This window comes from Mastomys coucha, unplaced genomic scaffold (assembly GCF_008632895.1).
Source record: "Mastomys coucha isolate ucsf_1 unplaced genomic scaffold, UCSF_Mcou_1 pScaffold9, whole genome shotgun sequence".
Taxonomy (NCBI): Eukaryota; Metazoa; Chordata; class Mammalia; order Rodentia; family Muridae; genus Mastomys; species Mastomys coucha.
Window position 1 is genome coordinate 1806307 of NW_022196915.1, and position 10281 is coordinate 1816587.

General features: G+C 40.9%; 1 non-coding gene across 1 annotated transcript; it reads right to left on the reverse strand.

Moving 5' to 3' along the window:
• Window positions 1–1046: 1046 nt before the first annotated feature.
• LOC116085502 lies at window positions 1047–1178 on the reverse strand. The gene has a single exon (XR_004116604.1). It is a non-coding gene; the product is annotated as a small nucleolar RNA SNORA17 (small nucleolar RNA).
• Between the last annotated feature and the right edge of the window lie 9103 nt (window positions 1179–10281).

Here is a 10281-nt window from a genome sequence, read left to right on the forward strand (position 1 = left end):
TGTTGCTCCCACTGAGGGATAGGGACATTTCTTCCACTCTCATGACACAGGGGCCAGCTCTCCTGCCTGCCATAGGTGACAAGTCATCAGGGAGGGGAGAAGGACATCTCTCCCTTGTCCATGCTACAATACACCAGACAAGAGACCCTTAGAACAAACTCACCTGCAATGCCCACATCCAAGGCCAGCTCTTAGGTGCCGCCCAGGTGAGGTTCAGGACCTGATCTCCCAAGTGCAGCAGATGAGAAATAGGGACATCTCTCCTGCTTTCATGACCCCAGAGCCAGGTCTCCCAACTCTAACAGATGGCAAGAGGTGAGAAGGAAGGAGGTTCTTGCTCTATCATCCATGGCACTGCATGGGAGATGAGTGGCAGGGCCAACTCTCTGTACAACAGCTCACCCAAAACCCTCATAGTGTATAGGAACTCTTTTCTTAAGTACTATAGCTGGCTAGAGGTAGGGTCAGCTCTTCTGCTTTCTTGCTCCAGGGCCTGATATTTCATTATGCCCAGGGGAGGGGTGGGACCAGTTCTGCTCATCCTTCAGACATTAGCATATCTCTGGGCAGCAACACAGACGAGGGATGTCCACCTGGCCTTTGATGATTATAGAGCCCAGTTGCTGCAGAGCCACAGACGCAGACATGGCCCAAGGTGGCAGCAAATGCCAGGAACCCACCATAGTCCCAGCTGGCAGTAGGCTGTTCCTCACTACCATCAAGTCTCTGGTTCTGCCTCTCTTTGTTGTTCTCATGACCTTCTGTTTCTCTTTTTTTTTGGCATTTCTCCACTACTTACTTGCTTCTTTTAAGGGTGCCCACAGTCTCTGATTGTTTGGGGTCATCTCAGAAGTGGTATTAGGAGTGCTATGCCCTGCTAGTGCATTTTGGCAGCTAGCAGGGGTCATCTCAAATATGGTCTGTGGTCTGCACCCAGCAGGCCTGTAAGGTGCCAGACTGGTGGTCATCTCAGGTTAGTTTCCTGTCCGGTGCCGGCAGCACTGCCACTGGTCTGGTAGTCATCTCAAGCTCACTTTCCTCTAGGGAATGTTAGGCTACTAATCATTCAGATGTTCACAGGTCAGAACACTGATGGGAGACATAGTTTCCCTTCTTTCTGTCACCTACTGATGTACATGTGACACAGCAACCACATCTGCAATAGCTCTAGGGGCAATTGCTTTGATTTGTTTTTAAAGTCATGATGTGATTCATACCAACAATAAATTGAAACCCTTGAATCCACCTAACTGTATTATACGGAAGGTCTTCAAAAATAAGTCAATAATATGTAGTAGCCAGATCAGCAACTCCCTGCTTTCCACAAACAAAGTTAAAGCTGTTCTATGTGAGGAGCCCATCTTCTCAAGGCTTGTCGGCTAACATGATAAACATAGATGCATCTATGTATGCAACTTGAAGACAGTATGTTCTATAAATATTCAAGAACATTCATATGTTTGTGCAAACCCTGCAAAGTGAATGAGTAGAACTCAATGCCAACAACAATAAAAAGAAAAAATAAATCTAGGTTACACAAACCTATGCTCATGGTTAAAAGTGTGATCTAAAAAACTCAGATGTCTCTAGATTTTGTCCATAGTTAACTACAATCTCAGCTGGTACCTGGTAGGATATTTCTTTTAACTTCTTAGAAATCTCATTCAAAGCTTACATATAAAATTATAAATGTCACAATAGCTAAAATGATCCTAGAGGGCAAAAGAAGCCAGGGGAGTCACATAAGGAGCTGTCAAGTCCTATTGAAACCATCTGAGAAGCTTCCTTCTCAAGGGCGTAAAATCTCAAGTACAGCAGTGGAGACCACAGTAGTAAATCGAATATATAACTATAAACAACAACCCATACCTCATAACATTAACCACTATGCAAAAAACACTACTAAACAGCTGGAAGACACACATGATGAGGGCCAAGGCCGAGCGCACCTGGATGGGGTGCCAAGACAGTGGAGGAAGCAAAGCCATCTAATAAGCCTATGAAAATTCACAGCTCACAGAAATCATTATGAATTAAATATTAAAGTACAGAACTTCCTTTCATTGAAGACATCATTAAGAGTATGATAATCCAACCCTTTAACTAAGGAGAATATATTTTAAGTCAAATATCCGAGAGAGGTTTCATATAGAGAAGGGTTATCTTTGAAGAAAAAAAAAGAAAGAAAAGAAAAAGGAAAGTCTGTCAATGGATTAGAAAGATATGCAAAAGGCTTAGTAGTCCCACCTGGAAGATCCACAGCCCATAACAAAGAGATGTTCAATCTCATTAACAATTATGAAAAGGCAACCTCCCTATTGTCTAAATTGACTCATGATGTAACATTTGCACATGTGCACACATAAGTACACACGCAGAATTGAATTCTACCTTAACTAATAAATGTGACTTTCTCAGATTGGAACTCAATGAGAAAACACTTAGAGAATCACTGAATTTATTGGAAAAACCCACAGAAATATGGATGAGGGGTTACTTCCTGGAGCATGGGTGATTCAAAGGCAGCTGCATCACCATAAAGCCCTCCGCAGCAAGGAGAAAAACTAATGAAAGCTGGATCCCAAGTGCTGCCTGTCTGGCTTTCAGGAAACTTAGCTGGTTGGAGATTCTCTTCTTCCTAGCAATTGTTACTGCTTATTTAACCTTGGGGAGGAAGCTTGCGAATCTTATAAGTTTCAGGAGCCTCCTGAAATCTGAGTTTCATTTATTTCTCCAGTCTTAAGGAGAAGCTTTCACTCTAGGAGGGGCTGTTCTGGTTTGGAAGGCATAGCTGCAAAACACAAGTACCAGAATGTACTACTAGTGATGTGTATTATGGCCACAAGAAATAATAATTTTAGAAAATCTAAAACAACTCAGGTGTTTAGCAAGAATAGAATGAATAACTTAATTGTGTTTTTAATAAAATGTAACACTTTCAGAAATGAAAATGACCCAATCAGTAGAAATAAATGTCACATAAAAATTCTGAATAAGTGAAAACAGACAAAAGAGGGCACAGTTTATAATTTTATTTATGTTTTAAAGCATTGAAAGTGAATGTGATTTGTGGTAGTAGAGGTGCAGACTGTGGTTAATGTCTGAGAGTCAACAGTGCAAAGAGGCAAGAAATTAGCTTTGAGTTCTTAGGTTTCTTTTTCTTAGATACAAGAGGATTTCTTACCATTTGTAGTATGAAAATTCATCAAGCTATACACTTAGGAACTGAGCAATATTAGAAGGTACATTTTACTTCAGTGGAACTAGAAGCAAATGAGCTCAGAGGTTGGCATAGTTCGGTGGGTAAGAGTGCTTGCCACCAAGGTTAATGGCGCAAGTGTAATCCCAGGACCCACACCATGGAAAGAGAGAACCAATTCTCACAGGTTGCCTTTAGACTTCTACATATGAACTGTGTCATGCCCATTCACACACCCATGCACTCACATACACAAACACACACACACACACACACACACACACACACACACACACACACACACACAGTGCAATACAGATATCTGTGTTGAAAATGGAAGCTTTCTTTTTATTCATGGCAATCATGGTAAACATATTCTATGAACCAGTAAAGGCAGAAAATAAACTAATGAAAAATGAGGATAGGTAAATATGCTGCCAATATTGAAGATTTATCCAAATCCTCCATACTCTGTAATCTCTGAATAGTCTACACTTTCATTAAGACCAAACTCTGAAAGACAGCAAACACTTGTTGACAAATACTATTTAGCTTTGATTCAACCTCAGCATTACCATCTGTAAACTTTTATTTTGAGTCAAACAGAAACAAACAAACAAAAAATTCCTGGGAATCTCCCAGGTAGGAGAGGGAGTATGCTTGGAACTACAAAATTCACAGCAGCAGATTCCAAAATAAATCAGCCAGATGCTACAAATATGGAAGCTTGTTCAGATTTTGGGAATGGACCTTCATGGACATTTTCATTATGGCTTCTAGTTCAACCTGCATAGTGAATGCTGCAAGTGCTTCAATCACCAGATAATCCAAGTCACTGCAGCTTGCTTGTGATAGCAAATCCTCTGACGACGATGAGATTTATCAAAATTCTTGCAGAAAAACTATGGGAAAGTTCTCTAAAAATACATTTCTGATATATAAATTAGACAATTGCTTCTCAAAAGCAATCTAACATTTATAGGCACTTTGACACAGTAATGAATAGATAGGTTTGGATGGCTGGACAAGTATTCCTGCCAATGACAGGGCAGTCCAAGAGGCTAAATTGTTTGGGAACAGCAGGCATGCACAGTTTCAATCATGGCATCTGACCATCAAAAGGGTGAAAAGGCACACCACATGCCAAACAGGCGCCTGCTGACCAAATGGCCTTTAGAAATCCCACTGCAGAATGAATTATTTAAGCCTTCTCAAGCTGGCTGTCCGTTACAGTAATTATCAGGCACACACTGGATCTTGAATGTAACTTCAAAGTATTTTAGTTCACATTCTGTCAGTAGGGACTCTGTTATAGTGGCCTCAAGTGTTGGCCAGAGAAGAATAACCTTTTGTGTTTTTCTACTGGCCAGCTCTTTCCATAATGTTTATCACTTCAGAGGGATGAGTCACACCTGGAGGAGGGGGTGGCTATTCTTGGTAGAACAGAAGAAAAGAGAAGCATAGCTCTTGGCTACTGAATGATCACCTAATTGTAAAGACTTCCCAGTGATCAACAGAGGCTTTACCCTCAAAATAACCTTCTAAAAGCATCATTAGAATTCTATTTGATAATTTAAAAAAAAAATTTTTGTTTTATTTTGAGGTAATGCTTACAAAGGTAAAACTTTGGGCAAGGTCACTTTGTCAGTAGATACCAGTTTCTGGAAGAAACTGTCTCATTAGCTTCTTTGTGCTGGAGCCATTTTGGTGACTTGACAATTAACAAACATTTTATAGAGTCCACTTAGTATATTCAAATTTGTATTTATGACACTGTTATTTAATTCAAGTGAGTTGGGGCTATTCGAAGGAAGCCTACTATATCACACTGGAGAAAGACCTAATCTTTGAAGAGTCCAGTAGCGTTCAATACCTGCCTCCAGCTGTGTATCCTTGGGAATTCATTGTCTCAAGAAAGAAAGATTCAACTGTGTGGGTGGTCCACGCATGTAATACCAGCACCTGAAAGAAGGATCCTTCAGACTTGAAATACGTCCACAGATACACAGCAATTTCAGGACTAACTTGGATTGTATAAGACCCTGTCTCAAGATAAATAAAAATCTAATTAATAATAAAATCTAAGTGTCCATTTTTCTCTTTGCAAAACAAGAAGTCTGAACTCTACTACACAGGTTTGGAACTGCTTGTAACTATTTTATGATCTAACCAGTGAGGGCTAAAGTGACCACACAGAAGGACAGTGTGAAGGACTACAGCAATGATCTGAATACCTGATTCTCTTGAAGAAGGGTAATGTGTGGCGATCACTGAAACATTCTTCTGATGAGTAGGGTCTTCTTCCTTCTCACCTTGTGCATGGCAACCAGTCACAGTGGCTGTTCCTCTGGGGTCTATGGCTGGAAGTGTCCAGACAGGTCCTAGTCTTTGACAGGACAGACAGAACAAGGCCATGTGTAAAATAATCAGAGGGGCATGCCCCCGCCCTAAGAGAACTGATGGTCTCTGTCCACCCTCAGACTTGGCCATGTTTTTCTCCTATATCGCCAAGCAAAAAGACATCTTTTTGGTAGAAATAGGAGAGTTCAGTCAACCTTGCTCAACACATGTGTGTCTCTGCAGTTGGCCCATCCCAGCATCATCACTACCAAGCAGTCATCTTCCCATCTTCACAGCATCCTCTGCTGTGAAATATCTCCTTTCCAGCTGCTTCTCAGGATCACTTTCCGTGTTGTAGCCAAATTTAGGATGATGAGAAGGTAGGGACACAATATAATTTGCTTCTTCCACTTGCCCAGATGCAGCTATGAGGGCTAAAGAGGAACTTGGAAAGATGCTGGACATCTTAGTGGGAATAATTCAGTTCCTGTTGGGTTAATCTCTCCTGTTTCCTGTTGATAGCATTTCCTGCCAGGTTACACAATAGAGACTAGAAATAAGCCAAGTCAGATGAAAAAATAGAAGGGGTAGCAGAGATGAATTTAACTCCTGGCAATTTGGCAACTAACTCTCAAATCCTTTCTCTCAATTAACAGAATAAATCCAGAGTATTTACCAGACAACTATTAGAGTCCAAGGATACAAACATAAGCTGTAACCTCTCTCATCAAAAACACTTTCATCCAAAAGAATAGCATGGTGTGTGTGTGTGTGTGTGTGTGTGTGTGTGTGTGTGTGTGTGTGTAATCACACATTGTACAAAGTGCCACGTTTTCATAGACTAACCACAGAAGCATGGTGTTGGGTTAGAGTGAGGATTGAAAACATTCTGTGTATGATAGGTTTGGGTATCTCTCTGGTAGGAGAAAAAACCTGGAGTAGGACTTGATGAGCAGCTGAAGGGGACTCTCTTGGCAGAGAACAATTTCATGTTTGCCAATTGTCCACACTTAATAAGAGACTGAGTAAGTTACATTTTTGGTGTTGATTTAGTCTATATTAAGCTTGGACTTCCTTGAACACTGCCACTTTCCTACACCCAGGCCCAATATAAAGAAAATAAAATGTAACAGGCTGGCTGTTTGCCCAGTTTGTATCTAAATGAGAATAGAGGATGTAAAGAATTTGTTCAGTGAAACTGAACTGGAACCCAAGTTTCCCCCACCTTGTGAAATCCTTCAGGCACTGCACTCAGTTACTTTGAATAAAGTAGGATTCCCCACCAGCTAAGCTGTACATGCTCAGAGCACACAGGTCAGAAACTTTCAGTAAATGGTACAATACACACTAAGCATACCTGCTGAGTGAATATTGTAAAACAGCTTTACAGGCTAGTAACCAGGACTGAAACAAGGTCATGGAATTGTTTACCTCCACATTGGCTGAGTCTCCAAGAACTAAGAGAACTATAGGAATGGCTCCATCAAGAAAGTGCAAACGTGAGGACCTAAGTACAATACTGAGAACCCATGTGAAAAGGACAGGCTCTGGGCAGGCAACATAGCTGAGCTAGTAAAAATCCATGATCACAAGCTTGACAGCCTGAGCTAAAAAAAGCATGGTAGACAAAAAGAAACAACTGAAAGATGAGAGGGGGGAGGGAGGGAGGGAGAGAGAGAGAAAGAGAGAGAGAGAGAGAGAGAGACAGAGAGACAGAGAGACAGAGAGACAGAGAGACAGAGAGACAGAGAGAGAGAAAGTACAGGCTTATAAACACAGAATTGGCCAGCCAGCCTATCCCAATTTGTGAGTTCCAACCAGAAAGAGTACCTGTCTAAGGCCTAAGGGAACACTACCTACGAAATAACATCACTGCCATTCTCTGTCCCTAAAACACATGCATGAGCATGTGTACATATAACTATACACAATGTACATGAACATTCACACACACACACACACACACACATATGCAAAGGAAACAAGCAAGAGAAAGCTTGTTCAGGTCTTATTTGGGCAGCCATACTGTTGAGGTGTCAGAGTTGAAGCTCCCCTAGGAAACAAAATCTCACAGTAGATTTTTAGTCCTCTGGCTCTCACCACCCTTCTGATCTCTCTGCTGAGGTATTCCCTGATCCTCAGGTACAGGAGTTGCATGGCAGATGCATCTACTGGGCTGAGCATAACATGGTCACTTGTTCTCTGCATTTGACCTGTTGTAGTTTTATGTAATGTTCTCTGGCTGTAACAGTGAGATGTTTCTTTGCTGAGGGGCAAGACAGAAACTTGAACAAGCACAGCACCAATAAAAATGTCATACGGACAGAAGAAATCTCAAAGCAAGTGAAGAATGCCAAGAGAAAGAGACATAGGGGATAGTTTTCACCAGGGATCAACCCCCAAATGAGTGGTCCATTCTGAAATCATATGTATACAAGTGATGATAAATCTAATGAGCAGGTTCTATTTATACCTTTAAGAACATATATGTATATATGTGTAGCAATTACTATAAAAAAAAAAAAAAAAAAAAAAAAAAAAAAAAAAAAAAAAAAAAAAAAAAGAGGCAATGAATTCCAGAGGGAGCATGGGAGGAATGCATGGAAGGGATTGGAGGGAGCAGAGATAGGGGATGAAAGACATGATATAATCATACCTTAGTTAAAAACCATTTAAAAATTAAATGGTTGCACATTATATCTGAGCTGCACAATGGAGATAAGCATACAATGTAAATTCAGGCAGATGAGCATGTGTAGCCACCACTGTTTGTGTTATGAGGTAGCAATTCACAGTACCAGAAGGAAAACCCTCCAAAAAAACTCTCCCCTGGAAGTACTCTGAAAAGCCCTCCCCTCCCCCAAACACTCCCCTGGAAACACTCCAGAAAACCATCCCCCAGGAAGCATTGGGAAATATTCAGTAGTCAGACCAGAGAAATATTTTCTGGAGGTCTTGGTAAAGCAAGAAGTGTAAAAAGGTATCAGCACAGACTTCAGATGATTTAGCCCAGTTGAGAGTAGGGTCAGAGAAAGAACTGAGCAAGCTGGAGAGGAGTGATGGGGGAGATTTGGAAGCCATTAGCTGGAGTTATTTACAGGAAGCTATACAAACATCTGGATCATTAAAATGAAACAGAAGACTGTACATTATTGATGCTGGAGTATTCTTATATTCTTTCTGCACATGACCTAAGGACTTCCTTAGATCACATCAGAAATCTTAGGAAGAAACAATAAAAAGCAAGGTTAGGGCACAGTGAGAAAAATACGTGCAGTAGCCTGACATGAAGGAACAGGCCTGTCAGACCAGCATGTAGGAGACTATGGTAGTAGGAGAGGCATGAGCTCAAAATTATCTTGAGCTATATGATGAAGTTGAAGCCAGCCTAGGCTACTTGGTAACATTCAATCTCAAACAATAAAAAGCAAAAGTACTTGTATTCACTGATCTAACCTTCAATCATTTTAATTTTAGATAGAAAACTTGGAGTGCCAGACAGAAGGATGAGGCAGAGGAAGAGAAGAACCTTAACCCAGGGGATTCACAAACAAAGCACGCACACTCTAAGTTGTGTTCTTTATGGAAATACTGTTTGATAAACATTTGGGTACATCACTTTCATAAGAACATATTCAGCTAAGGCTGATGTCTGATTTAAACACTTTTCTAATCCAATTGGATTAGGTCTCTGTAACAGCAGACCTCACAGTGTCTGCCAGCAGCACTTTCATGGGACACCTTTCTGTTTTCTACATCTTCAAGTGTAAGTGCATACTGCCAGAACTGACGTTGGTGTGATTTTGCTTATTTGACATGATGCCTTGGATGACTTTCACTGCTTCTAGTGTAGAGTGGATGGTTTTCCATGTGTGAGTAGGATTCTTTAGTTGATCTATACGGCTACTGAAGGGACTCTAGCTAAACAGACCTTGCCCTTCTCCCCCATTCCCTCTACATTAAATTGCTCTATTCCCTTATTTGTCCACTTCCTCTTTCTGAGGCAAACTTCCAAGGTCCAGCTATCAAAGTATTGAAATCCAGAAATCAAAAGCCTTTGGTTCACCTAATTAACATATCCAATTAAGATTAATCCTAATACAGGGATTCCCATTTTACCTTTTATAAGCTGCCATTTGCCTTTGGGCCACCTCTATCTCTTCTCTTTCCAGAGGCAGAATTATGTCCTCCAGTACAAAAAGCCCTCAACCCTCTCTCTTGACCCTTTTCCCCCATTGCCTTTGTTCCTTTCCCCTCTGCCCTCTTCTTCTATTTCCTGACTTTGTCTCTTATACCTGCCCTCTTCTCTGAGACATAAATTTCCTTTGTGCTGAGAACTTATTTGGGGAATGTCTTGAGTCACTTTGAGGTTACCTACAGCCGCTGTCTTAAAAATGGGTTCATTCCAGCAATGTAACAATTACAGCTACTACTATAATTAACACCTTGCACGTAGTTCTTGTGAGTGTCTGGTGTCTTCAAGGATAGCTTCTACAAAACATTATTATTGGATGGGAAATTATTCTGTCTATAATTTTAGTTAGTTTTTTTCTAGCCTCTTGTAAGTAGCAAACTGTTTACAAGCACCCTAGAGGCATACAGGAGTCCCCTCCTGTGAGTCGGGTCTTTCTGCCCCACTTCAGTTCCTTAAGACTTTATCTTACACTGTTCCCTGAGACTCATCTGATAACTAATGAATCCTGCCTCGTGCTTTCTGTTTTATATGATTTCATTTTCTCTCC